Raw genomic sequence first — 14,342 nt, 5'->3', positions numbered from 1 at the left:
CCTCTCACTGCATAACTGTGGTATACATATACAACTCAGCAGTTATAACAATATCCTTGCTAAATATGATAACTAATTCTTATTGAGTTAACATCAGTCAACAAGATGCAGGAAGTTCATGTTTTTAATCCAGTCAAATATAAGAATTTAATTGTTGAACTACACCTTTACACTCTTATATTTGCTTATTTGATGGCATGCAATGTGTAAACTGTCAGAAAAATTATGAAAATAAAATAGGTCAGAAAGAAAAATATAAAAATAAAACAGTTTAAAATGAATAACTTTTAAAATAAAGGTCATTAATATTAACTATAAAATTAAAGTAGATTTTAAAAAATAACTAAAATTGGAGTGTCTTGAAACTTGAAAATAAAATGGGTCTCTGAGTAAAAGGAAAAAATGCTCTAAGAAAGTCATGAAAACCTAAGGTTTTCATAAAAAATGTACAAATATTACAAAATATATTATAAAGCCATCAATATAAATATATCAATAAGACACCATGTAACACCTGAATGACATACATATACTGTATATGAAATCTATATGGTGAAACTTAAATCCACCCCCCCTATACACACTAAAAAAAAAATCTTACACCATGTAACACCTGAATGACATACATATACTGTATACGAAAGCTATAATATGGTGAAACCTTAAATCCACCCCCCTATACACACTAAAAAAAATTCTTCTTAAGCCACCATATATCATGTCACCCTCCCTCCCCCAGATCTTAACTACACCACTACATTTGTAGCAGTACTAGCAGCTAACTTCCCCAGTAGCAAATGTAAGTCAAGCATATGCTAACAAGTAGAAAATAAGAAACTGGTTACATAGAAACGAAACTGTACCAATTACACATAAACAGATTACAACTAGCACAAACGAGTGTAATAATAGCCTATGTAATGAGATGATTAGAATTCTACTGTAGTGAGTCAATGGGGAGGGGTGTTGTATTTCACGACTTTGATCTTAATGAGCCGTGAAATTGATTCTGTCTTTTGGGCTCTTCACTTCAGGAGAGTCATGGGGAAAAAATAGACTCCGTTTTTAAGATAGAGGTTCTCAAAATTGTGAAATTTGTAAATCTGCAAGTTGGTCAAATGAAAAATAACAACAGTGGAGAGTGTTTTATTAAACACAGATAGATTGTCGTTGGTTTCGTTTCATATCAGTTTTGTTTTATACTGATTTTTTTCCTTCGGAAATTGTTCTCAGTCTTTAGTTGATGGTCTAGGATTTAGTCGACTGAGCAAAGAGTGACATCTAGGATAGTGTTACAGTTACAGCGCGCTTATTAACCCGGTCTCACACAGAGGCGTAGCGACCCTTCCCGGCGCCCGGGGACAAACTTTTCGATTTGCACCCCCCCCCCTCGAGATTTCGATTTGCACCCCCCGCGAGATTTCGATTTGCACCACCCCCCCTCGAGATTACCATTTGCATCCCCCCTCAAACTTTTGATTTGCACCCCCCCCCCTCGAGATTTCGATTTGCACCCCCCTTCAAACTTAAGATTTGTACCCCCACAACCTTTCAATTAATTTTTCCAACCCATTTTGGCGCCCCCTAAGGTCGGCGCCCGGGGACATATGTCCCCCCCCCCCCTCGCTACGCTACTTGTCTCACATGATTAAAACTTAAGTAAAATGACAAAATCATCCTCATAACCTTCGATATGTTGAATTTGTTGCTATTATATACCTACATGCATAGGCATAAACACACATTGAAACACACGCCACTCCTTATAATGCCTTATATATATATGTGAGAAATACACATGTGCATATATATTTAATATATAAAGTTGAATTCTGTATGTATGTGACGCACAGCGAGCAAACTCAAAACAACAAATGAATAGAGCAAAAAACAAAAAGACTTGATCGCCATAGTGTGAAATATATAAAGTGCTCACCATGAAAATTAAAGTTATAAAAATTTATATTGAAGGTGTTATTATACAAGTTTCATTTTCCAAACTTATAGTGTTAATTGACGGCATGTGCATTAAACAAAATTAAAGAAAAAGTATCACCCTTCACAAAAGTTCTAATTATGTCTGAAAACTACTTACTTTTAGTCAGTAAGCACTCATTACGTCCCTTGATAAATTAAGAAAACACAATTACTTCCCTTTAATTACAATACATCATGGAAAAAATTACTTTTTCCCACGTTTTCTTTAACTTGCTTTCTCTGTGTGTTTGTCTTTCCAATCAAATCTTGCGATCGAAATTTCTGGCACTTCCCAGTTAGCTAGCGCGCTGAAATTTTCAGGGAAGCTTTCTTTTGGATGACCATTGAATATTCAATTGTTATTATTACTAAATTGATCAATGGAAACATTTTATTGAGCATTTTAGACCGCTATATAATCTATATATATAATTCTCCTCTGCGAGCCATTAGAAAAAAAAACGAGCGACGCGTACCTCGCGCGCAGTGAAGCGAACGATCCCAAGTCGCCACAGGCTTAGGGGCAGATAATTTAGTTTCAACCGAGTTTAAACTTACAGGAGGTAGGCCAGTATGGGGGAGACGATATGGTCGAGTGGTTGGGCACACGATTGCTATCCCACTCGACACGGGTTCAAATCTATGTGTTCTAGTCAGTAACGTATTCACACAACGATTTTTTTTCGAGTTGTCTTTTTACGAGTTGTCTTTTTACGAGTTGTCTTCGTTTACCCAAAAAAAAGTGAAAAGATAAAATCGATAGCAAGATTTTAATGCAAACAAACAGACAAAGACTAAAAAGTAGAAAATAATAATCATTAAAAAGTTTTAAAAAACCCACGTTTTCTGATTGAACTAAAAAGTAGAAAATAAATACTATACATCACAATAATGCAAGCGATCACTCTACTATAAGCGATCAAAAACGTGGGGCGCCGAAGTAAAAGTTATATTACTATTGATTAGATAATACTATTGACTTTTATTAGGGAGCTTGTAGAGAGTCAACAGTATTAGAAACTGTAAGAAAATCACGGCGCCCCACGTTTTTGATCGCTTATAGTAGAGTGATCGCTTGCATTATTGTGATGTATAGTATTTATTTTCTACTTTTTAGTTCAATCAGAAAACGTGGGTTTTTTAAAACTTTTTTAATGATTATTTTATTACTTTGTTTTGGTGTTGGAAAAAAATAATTACATAACTAGCGTGGATTGATCGAGTGAAATGTGGTAAGTAAAACACAGATATTTTAAATACTGCCTTTTATTTATTTTTTATACTGAACGTACTGTTTATTAAATATTATTTGTAAATTATAACAGTTTAGAAGCCAGCTCCTAAATGCCCTCTAGGTTTACTTCAATCTTTCCGTTTGCGGATAAGCTTGGGGTATTATAGTCGTTAACTAAATTGAATCAGGCGCGGCATGGTTCGATTTGGCACCCTGAGCTATCCTGTGAACGCTATTGTGCATAATTTCATTTTGAACAGTGCGATAGACTATGGATAAGAAAGGTTACTATATTCTTTAACTGAATCGAATCCGGGCGTCCTCCGGAGCCCCGACAGGTTGTTATTTGGCGCCCCGGACATTCCCGTGTTAGCTATGGCGCCTACGTTCGTTCAAGTGAGTGCAAAAAACTATGGATAAGTTTGGGTACTATAGTCGTTTACTAAGTTGAATCAGGCGGTTCTGCCGGCGCCACAGTATGGTGCGATTTTGCGCCCCTGGCTAGATTGTGAGCACTTTGCGTTTATGTTTGCGTTTGTGTTTTCTTTGTGTTTGGGTTTGCGTTTGTGGTTGAGTTTGTGTTCGCATTTGGATTTGGGTTTCTTTCGTTTGCTTTTCTGTATGCGTTTGTGTTTTCTTTGTGTTTGTGGTTGGGTTTGTATTTTCGTATGTGTTTGTATTTGTGTTTGCGTTTGTGTTGTAATTGCGTTTTTTTGTGTTTTGGTTTTGGTTGGTTGTGGTTAGGATTAGTTCGAAAAGTAATATATTTCCTAAACCCTGGCAATGCCGGACATATGCTGATTACTAAACACACAAGTCATGGTCCTTTACAGATAGGTTTTTCACAGAGGCCAGTGCAGGGCCTGGCCGGGACGGATTTGATGTCTGACATAAGACAGAACCACTGACAAATTAACAACCCCCTTCACTTTGTGTTTCACGAAATAGCGTGTCCATCGTCACAAGTGCTAACCATGCATTATTCATTTCCCATTTAGCATAAATGTAAAAACCCTGACCAATGAATTAGTGACGGTCACTTAGGCACGCCTCATGATGGTGTGTAAGGGGCGTGAAGTGGGCGGGGTGTGCAGCAGAGGTACCGGTAGAGCTGATTGGAACTTTGTTGTGTGAATTAATTAGCACCATAGTCTGATACAGGTGGTTGATTGGGCAGATGAAGTAGAGTGCTTGTTTCAGCCGTGTGTGGTATTTTATGGTCAGACAACTAGAACTTAAAACTCATTTAAGCTGGGTTTACTCCATTAGTAGCAGAGGCGTAGCTAGGGGAGGTCGGGTGGGGCGCCCGCCCCAGTCACCGACACTAGGGGCGCCAAACGGGGTAGAAAAAGATTGCATTCTGAGTAGCATTACCGAATTATACATAGTCAAAGATTTGGAAAAAAAAGACTACCATCTAAATGTAAGGACATTCAGTTTTCTGCATAAGAACTTTTTCCAACGTGAACAATTATAGCCTACTAGCTGCATCCCGTGCTCCGCCACGGTAAATCTTTTTTAAATGTACCAACTTGGGAACAGAACAAAACTAAACACAACACAAACGAACGCAAAAAAAACAAACGAAAAAACAAACACAACACTCATAACGTAAACACAATTTAAATGCAATCATAAAGGCATATTGCTCACAGTCTAGCCCGTAGCGCCAAATCGCGCCCTTTCCGGTGATTTGCAGCCCCCTCAAACTTTCGATTTGCACCCCTCCCCCCCCCCCGCCGTAAAACTTTCGATTTCCACCCCCCCCCCCATCGCAAATTTTTTCCAACCCACTATGGCGCCCCCTAAGGTCCGCACCCGGGGACATATGCCCCCCCCCCACCCCCTTCCTCGCTACGCCTCTCCTATAAAACCCGAAAGATAGAATAATAATTAGAAAACAGTATAAATAATAGGCAGTATTTAAAATATCCGTGTTTTACCTACAATATTTCACTTCATCCATTCACGCATTTTTTTCCAGTACTTTAAATTTTAAAAATTTACAAAGGAGTTTCATAACTAAAACCATTGCGCACCTAATGAACGTGATGACGCGTCTATAATAGTGCTGAATAGTTGATTAAAAATTATAAGTAATAAACAGTAGGGCCTACATTCAATGAATAAAATAAATAAAAGATTGCCTTTTATCAATCCATGCTAATTATAATTTTCTAACAATAATTTCCTCTTACACATCCGAATAATTTGCATTCACATTTTGCTAATTATATTATTGCAACACTAATTCCTTCTATGACGAACGTATATTTGCATTCACATTTTTTATTAGCGTGAGTTTAATGTATTTTTAAATTACCTCCTTTGTCAAAATTAGAAAAGAGTTAAATTAATTTGATTTTTCTACCGTACTGTTATTATGTTATTAAAATGTATCCACTTTTTCTAGGATTATAAACGAAAACTATATTTGACATTGATCCTTTTAATATGTTTTAGCAATGTGCGTGTATTTAATATTCTCTTTACGTTATGCAAAATTGTACAAACAGTGGAAATTATAAAATAGCTCTATGCCGCTATATAAACAAACCCTACTCTAATACTTATAATAAGACACTGCGGTGCACTGAAAAGCACAGCATGGTGCGAACGTTTACTTTTATGGTTCCGAAAGCTATAGCGATGACAGAAGGAAGGAAGGAAGGAAGGAAGGACTGACACACGCTCAGCCCGCTTATATTATAGACTAGCTGCATCCCGTGCTCCGCCACGGTAAATCTTTTTTAAATGTACCAACTTTGGAACAGAACAAAACAAACAAAAACACAACACAAACACAAACACAAACAAAACACAACCACAACCACAACCACATTACAACCACAACACAATCACAACACAACCACAACACAACCACAACCACAACACAACCACAAAACAACCACAAAACAACCACAACACAACCACAACACAACCACAACACAACCACAACATAACCACAACCACAACACACGGTAAATCTTTTTTAAATGTACCAAGTTGGGAACAGAACAAAACTAAATACAACACAAACGAACGCAAAGAAAAAAAAACGAAAAAACAAACACAACACTCATAACATAAACACAATTTAAATGCAATCATAAAGGCATATTGCTCACAGTCTAGCCCGTAGCGCCAAATCGCGCCCTTTCCGGTGATTTGCACCCCCCTCAAACTTTCGATTTGCACCCCTGTCCCCCCGCCCTAAAACTTTCGATTTCCACCCCCCCCCCCCTCGCGCAATTTTTTCCAACCCACTTTGGCGCCCCCTAAAGTCGGCACCCGGGGACATATGCCCCCCCCTCGCTACGCCTCTCCTATAAAACCCGAATGATAGAATAAGAATTAGAAAACTGTATAAATAATAGGCAGTATCTATAATATCCGTGTTTTACCTACAATATTTCACTTTATCCATTCACGCATTTTTTTCCAGTACTTTAAATTTTAAAAATTTACAATTGAGTTTCATAACTAAAACCATTGCGCACCTGATGAACGTGATGACGCGTCTATAATAGTGCTGAATAGTTGATTCAAAATTATAAGTAATAAACAGTAGGGCCTACATTCAGTGAATAAAATAAATAAAAGATTGCCTTTTATCAATCCATGCTAATTATAATTTTCTAACAATAATTTACTCTTACACATCCGGATAATTTGCATTCACATTTTGCTAATTATATTATTGCAACACTAATTCCTTCTATGACGACCGTATATTTGCATTCACATTTTTTATTAGCGTGAGTTTAATGTATTTTTAAATTACCTCTTTTGTCAAAATTAGAAAAAAAGAGTTATATACTGTTATTATGTTATTGAAATGTATCCATTTTTTTCTGGGAATATAAACGAAAATGATATTTGACATTGATACTTTTAATATGTTTTAGCCGTGTGTGTATATTTAATATTTTCTTTAAGTTATGCAAAATTGTACAAACAGTGGAAATTATAAAATAGCTCTATGCCGCTATATAAACAAACCCTACTCTAATACTTATAATAAGACACTGCGGTGCACTGAAAAGCACAGCATGGTGCGTAGTTTACTTTTATAGTCCCAAAATCTATAGCGATGACGGAAGGACTGACACACTACCTAGCCGCTTATATTATAGATACTAGACTACCCGTCATCCGTTGGATAACTGTGGGTTTCGGGGGTCATCCATCAAAAAACATCACGTCTGTCACTCAGAGGCATAGCGACCCTTCCCGACGCCCGGGGACAAACTTTTCAATTCGAACCCCCACCCCCCCCCCCCCCCCGCAAGATTTCGATTTCCAACCCCCCCCCCCCCTAACTTTTGATGTGCACCCCCCTCCCCTAAAGATTTCGATTTGAACCCCCCCACTCAAACTTTCGATTTGCACCCCCTCAACCTTTCAGTTTATTTTTCCAACCCATTTTGGCGCCCCTAAGGCCCCCCCGCCCGGGAACATATGCCAACCCCCCGCCCCTCGCTACGCTACTACGTCACAAAAAACAGACCCCACATTCAAAAATATGTTTTTTATCTTTTAAAAACACAGAAAACACCGATTTCGGACTATCCCTTCATATACTGACGTCACAGGTGACCTACTCAACTCTACTTCACCTGCCCAGTGCCCGCCAAATCTCAGACAACATGTTTTTATCGTTTAGAAAACGATTCCAGCCGAGCATGTCTCTGACCACACTATCCCTTAATTTGCTTAGGACAAAGAAACAGATGAACCCTACTTCACCTGCCCTGTGCCCCGCGAGGTCCTGATAGTCAACCTTATCATTCACATATAAGGCTTAAGAAAAAATAATTGAAAACGTAAAAAAAAAGTTCTATTAATTTTTATGACACTGACTTTAAAATTTAGCCTTCATTCTCCAAAGCAAATTTTAAAATGCTTTTCTGGCATATCTAGCCCTGGCCACCTACACCATGTTTAAATAATGTGAACACCCGCCATTTTGCTCGTGGTAAACATGGCCTAAAAATGGTCGGAAGTCATGCGTCCGGTCAGGACGCCATATTGTTGTTAGCAGCCGACCACGCCTCCAAGATAGTGAGTAATCCTACTATATCTAGATATAGAACCTAGATAAAAAAAAAATCCCATGTATTCTCGAATTAGATGATCATTGAAGCTAAACAAAGATGTATATACAATAATTAAGGCCTGAAATAGATTCTAGATGTAGAATTTACATTAAGTCTAGATCTAGAATTTACATTGAGTCTAAAGTGACCTAGATTCTAGATCTAGGCTAGATCTAGATCTAGAATCTAGGCTAGATTCATAACTTTCCTTCGACAGCTGATCTTTAGATCTAGATAAATTTATTGTAAAACTAAATGAAAAAAGACAGTTGAAAATTGATATAAGTGTTGGAACGTAATAAATACAGCAAACGGACGTATTGTTAAAGTTAAAGCCGACAGAAAATTAGCTTTAGAACGCGTTAAACATTGGAATGGGAACACAATCTTCTTCGATAGGCCGCCATTATCGATATAAAAAAAATAAACACATCATGTGACGTCACTGTTTCCGTCGAGTCTAGTGGCTTTTCAAATCTTTTTAAAAAATGTGGTTAATATACGTATGAATAAATCAATAAATTAATTAACGTCTTTAAATAAATTTGTGATTAACAGTCTGTCTGCATTAAAAAATTATTCTCTACCTACATACTATTTTACAGCTCTCCAGATAGAGTAGAACATATCACAATACTCGATCAGCCAAACAAAAAAACAAACAAACAAAAAAATAAATATTCAAACATGTAAACAAACTTGACTTTTAGTAGTATATAGATAAATAAAGGGGGTGGGGGGCAAATTGATAGTTCGCCCAGTACGACTCTGATTTGTATCCTGTATCCGAACGGATTTTACGCAGAAAACGCTAGACTTGTGCTAATACGCCACAATTTTTGCTAAAATTTAAATCCCTTTTTACCTTCTTGTAATTTTCCTTGAACTCTAAAGAAAAAAAAACCATACTAAAATAGGTCTCTGCCTTTTTTTCGTAAGTCTCTCTGATTCTCCCTTAAAAAATCATACTAAGTGAATAAATAGCTTGATGAAGGGTGGAGGGTAATTTTGTAACGTTGTGTGATGGGATGTGAGTTTGGTGGGGGGTAGGGCTGTGGGGGTAGTAGGTCGTAGCTTTTTGACGAAGTTCGATGAAGCGCCTTCCCCCCCCCTCCATATATTTTATTTATTTTTATGATTCAAAATAGCAGCTAAAATGAGCTTATTTTGGCGCCCCTAGGGTCGGCGCCTGGGGACATTTCCATATGTACCTACCCCCCCCCCCCGGTCGCTTCGCCTCTGTAATTGTGGCAAGCGTAACAAAACATTTTTTAATAATGACTTCACTAAAAATCATTTTCTAGACGAAAATACAATTTTTGTAAAAAGTTGTAGGCCTATAAGTGTTGATTTCTAACTCGTTAATTAATTAACAACAAAAAAATAAGTGCATTTAAAGAAAATAACAAATATTTTAAACTGTATATTTGTATATAATGGAATTACAGCCGTAAATTTTGTATGAAAAAAATGGTTCATGAAAATGAGCACTTGTTAATATAATCCAATTTGAATACATTGTGTTAAGTTTCCAGCCGTCTGCTGAAAGCCAAAGAAAGGTATTGTGCGGTAGGGGCCAGTCGCAAAATACACAATTGCTAATCATTTAGGAAATACTGTAATTGTATTGAGTTTAAAAATTCAAGAACCGCAACTCGAGTAGGCGGGTGATCACAACACATTTCACTACTGCAGCACGCTAAAAATGAATATGCGCCGTCTCGCTAGGAATAATGCTGTCAATTAAACGTCTCTGTGGCCGTCTGCCGTTGGTATTAGTAATAATAATAGCTCGTTACATAATCGATTCCTAAACTCTGTGTAGGTTTTTTTTTTTTAATTTGGAGTCGAAATCAATCACTCGCGAATCAAAGCGAACATAATAAAATTTATAAAAATAGTTTTACATATGAAAAAAAAGTGTAAAAACATCTTGCTGTTAAAATTGTGACCACAGATAGGTGACAATGGATAAGTGACTACGGATAAGTGGATTAGTGACTCGATACATGACCACGGATTAGCGACCACGTGTAGGTGACCACGGATTAGTGACCACGTCTATGTAGCGAGGGCGGGTAGGGGTGCGGGCCGCACCTGGTGACACCATTTAGGGGGTTGACACCAAGGCAAAATATACAGAAGAAAAAATGCTTTTTCTGCCAGTTCCATTAATAATTAATTAAAGTTAAATAGTCTTTTAAGTACAAATCGACAATTATTACAGGAGGGTGGGGTAACACACGCACACACATACACACACACACACACACACATATATATATATATATATATATATATATATATATATATATATATATATATATATATATATATATATATATATATATAGATATATATATATAGATATAGATATATATATATACTTTATTTCTAGAGGAGGGTGATACCACGAAGTGCCACACCGGGTGACACCAGACCTAACGACGCCACTGCCCAGGTGATAAACAATACTATATCCCTTTTTTACTGAACAAAACCATAACCCAGAATTTTTTAAATAAAACCCTAACAGCAAAGCAGATCCCTTAGTTTAGCCCTAGTACTAACTTCTTATAAAAACATTGACTCAACACTGAATATTTCAGCAGCGCATCGTGTTTGTTTTAAAACGTAGTCTCCACGATGACGTGTTTCTGGTTTCTCTTTAACGGTCACACTGTTGACGTCATCGGTCGTGAATGAGCGACAGACGCCGGACCTGGCTCGTGGTCAGTCAGGCGTGACATCACCAGTGAACCATACAGGCTGCAGCAGGGATGGGGAGAAATAATAACACATATATAACATCCACGGTTAAAGTCAAAGTTAATCACCCGTGAAACGGTTTATAAAATCACAAAGGGCATTAGATTTTTTTTTACATTCATTTTGTTCTCGCCAGCAGTTGTGTCATTAGTACTTTTATAAATGGGACGTAGAAAACTAGAGGGTGTTGATTTAGGGAAGAAACACCCAAATAACTAGTGGAAGTTTCTTATAGACGTGGTGTCAAATGGAATTGTCAAAAAAAAAATTATCCCTGTTACAAACAGATCTCGACAAAACCGCCCTAGACAAAGCGGTTGCCATCCAGACGTCTACCTACAATAAGGCACCCAACAAAAGTGATCCCATTAAAACGGCTGTCAACAAAAGTGATCCCATTAAAAGGGCTCCCAACAAAAGTGATCCTAGTACAACTGCTCCCAACTAAAGTGAACCCATTAAAAGTGACCCTAACTAAAGTGATCCCATTAAAACGCCTGCCAACAAAAGTGATCCCATTAAAACGGCCCCCACCGAAAGTGACCCCATTAAAAGTGACCCTAACAAAAGTGATCCCATTAAAAAGGCTCCAAACAAAAGTGATCCCATTAAAACGGCTCCAAACAAAAGTGATCCCATTAAAACGGCTCCAAACAAAAGTGATCCCATTCAAACGGCTCCCAACAAAAGTGATCCCATTAAAACGGCTCCAAACAAAAGTGATCCCATTAAAACGGCTCCCAACAAAAGTGATCCCATTAAAACGGCCGCCAACAAAAGCGATCCCAGTACAACGGCCCCTAATAAAATTGATCGAGGCAGAACAGCTCAGAACTAAAAATGGAGGACTTTTGTGACGATGTGCAAATAGGCTGTGTGTGTGTGAAAGTAAAAGTAAAGTAAAAAAGTAAAGTTTCCCTTTCAAACCTGACGGTCTATGGGGCAAGTGAAGTAGAGTTCACTTGTTTCTGTGACCTCGGCTTATGAAGAGATAGTGTGGTCAGCACTATGCCCAGCCGCCTTTACTTTCCCTAACGTGAGTTAGGTACCCATCAGAGTTGGGTGGACTCAGGGACGGTCTACTGACTTGACTTGAACCCGGATTCGAACTCGATACTTACGGGTTAGCAGTCCAGCTCTCTACCGCTAGACCACTCCGTCCCACCGTGTGTGAAAGGGGGGGGGGGGGGGGTAAAGGGGGTGGGGATGGGGGATGGGGGGGGGTGTCTATTTAACTGTATGCTACTTTGATTGTAATTTTATTATTGAAAGTAAAAATAAATTTAATTTGCCTCTGCTTTTTGTCCTACGCCTCTGATGTTACGACGGGAATGAGCATGATTAAAATCCGCACAAGAAGAGTAAAGTCCTTTACAGACGAACCCGGTATAATTTATTACTAAAAGAAATTCGGGTTTAAAAAACAAACAGTTAAGAAAAATGTTTAAAAAATTATTTAAAAAAGGTAAAAAAAAAACAAAAAAAAAAAAAAAAACGAACAACAAAACAATAAACAGTTAAGAAAAATATGTTAGAAAAAACAAATAGTTCCTAACACAAACATCCAGTCAACAACAACAGCTACGTCGTAACCTATTTGAAATGCTCCAGTCGAATAAAAGATGTTACGAAAATAGCCCGTCGCTGTGAATAAACTACAAGCTTGATGATGCGTGTGTATCAGCTGATGCTGGCACCCACAAGTGAACGTCACTTCACATGTGACGCATTCTTGACTGGCGTTGACACAGCGGTTACGTTCTAGAAGTACAGTGTGAACACCGCTTAACCCAAGATCGACAACTCTCGTTTACCAAAATGTGATTAAATATAGAAGTTGCAGTTAATGAACTTTTTTTTTCTTAAGTGTTTAATAATAATAACATAGAACCAAGAGTGTATGCATGATTATAAATGTGAGGTTATATGATACGCTTGGTGGATCATCAATAGGGCTCAGACACTAAATTGTTTGGAATATATATATATATATATATATATATATATATATATCAGTGTGTGTGTATATATATGTAAATATGTATATATATACATATACATATGTGTATATATACCTATATATATATATATATATATATATATATATATATATATATATATATATATATATATATATATATATATATACATATATATATTGTGACAGTATAGTTTCGCATTGATTTCGTATGGTGCGTCTTTAATCAAGTCTTTTAAATTTTGAATTAAATTAAAAAGTAATTGACCTATAGCGATAGCGTGTATACAAATTGACCTCTGTTAAGTGAATTTGAACAAAAAAAAGCAAATTCCAAATACCTATAAATTGATTTTAAATAGATTAATAACCCTCTAGTACACAACGCAATCTGCCATTGAAATAATTCAATACCCCCATCACAGCAACCCTAGATGTTGCCTGTCTTATAAAAAAAGACACCTCTGACAACAGTAGTAACCGAAATTTTGCCATTAGTTAAGAAATCTGCTGATAGCTACTTTTTTATAACTTCCCTATCTTGACTGCGGAAGTTGTGCATTAGAATAGGTTTACATGGTGTTGTTAGCCGTAGCTGACGGGCGCCACGAGTGACGTCATTAGTGCGGGTGTTAGAAGTCAGCCTTACTTATGTAGGGTTGTAAGAATTTTTAATACGGTGTTATAGATAAAGTCTTTAGTTCAACTACACATATACTACACATACATACACAGACGTACATACGTACACACATGCGCGCGCACGAACACGTGTATACATTTACACACGCGCGCACACGCATACACACATAAACACACATACACACACGCACAGACACGTACACATGCACACGTACACATAAGTACATGTATGTACCATTACATTATTTAGTTTTACATTAGATATTATGAATATATAAATATATATAAATAAATAAATAAATATATATATATATATATATATATATATATATATATATATATATATATATATATATATATATATATATATATATATATATATATAATATACATAAACTATATATTAAATGAATTCTACACATTGTTTAATCAAGGTATAAAACTAAGTCATGTACTGAAGTACCTTACTGCATACGACGTTGTTCAGAAACAAAAAGACTTAACTTAAGCCGCCCCACCCCCACCGTCACAACCGTCCTAAAAAACACCTCTACATACCTAGTACATAACCTAAAAAAATAAGTTCAATTTGTTTTTAAAGACGGTGTTTTCACCATTCTAAAAATAAGTCGAAACTCCAACA

The sequence above is a fragment of the Physella acuta genome, unplaced genomic scaffold, assembly GCF_028476545.2.
Source record: "Physella acuta isolate Inbredline_101_S28 unplaced genomic scaffold, ASM2847654v3 ptg000655l, whole genome shotgun sequence".
Classification (NCBI taxonomy): domain Eukaryota; kingdom Metazoa; phylum Mollusca; class Gastropoda; family Physidae; genus Physella; species Physella acuta.
Note: the sequence above shows the minus strand (reverse complement) of the source record.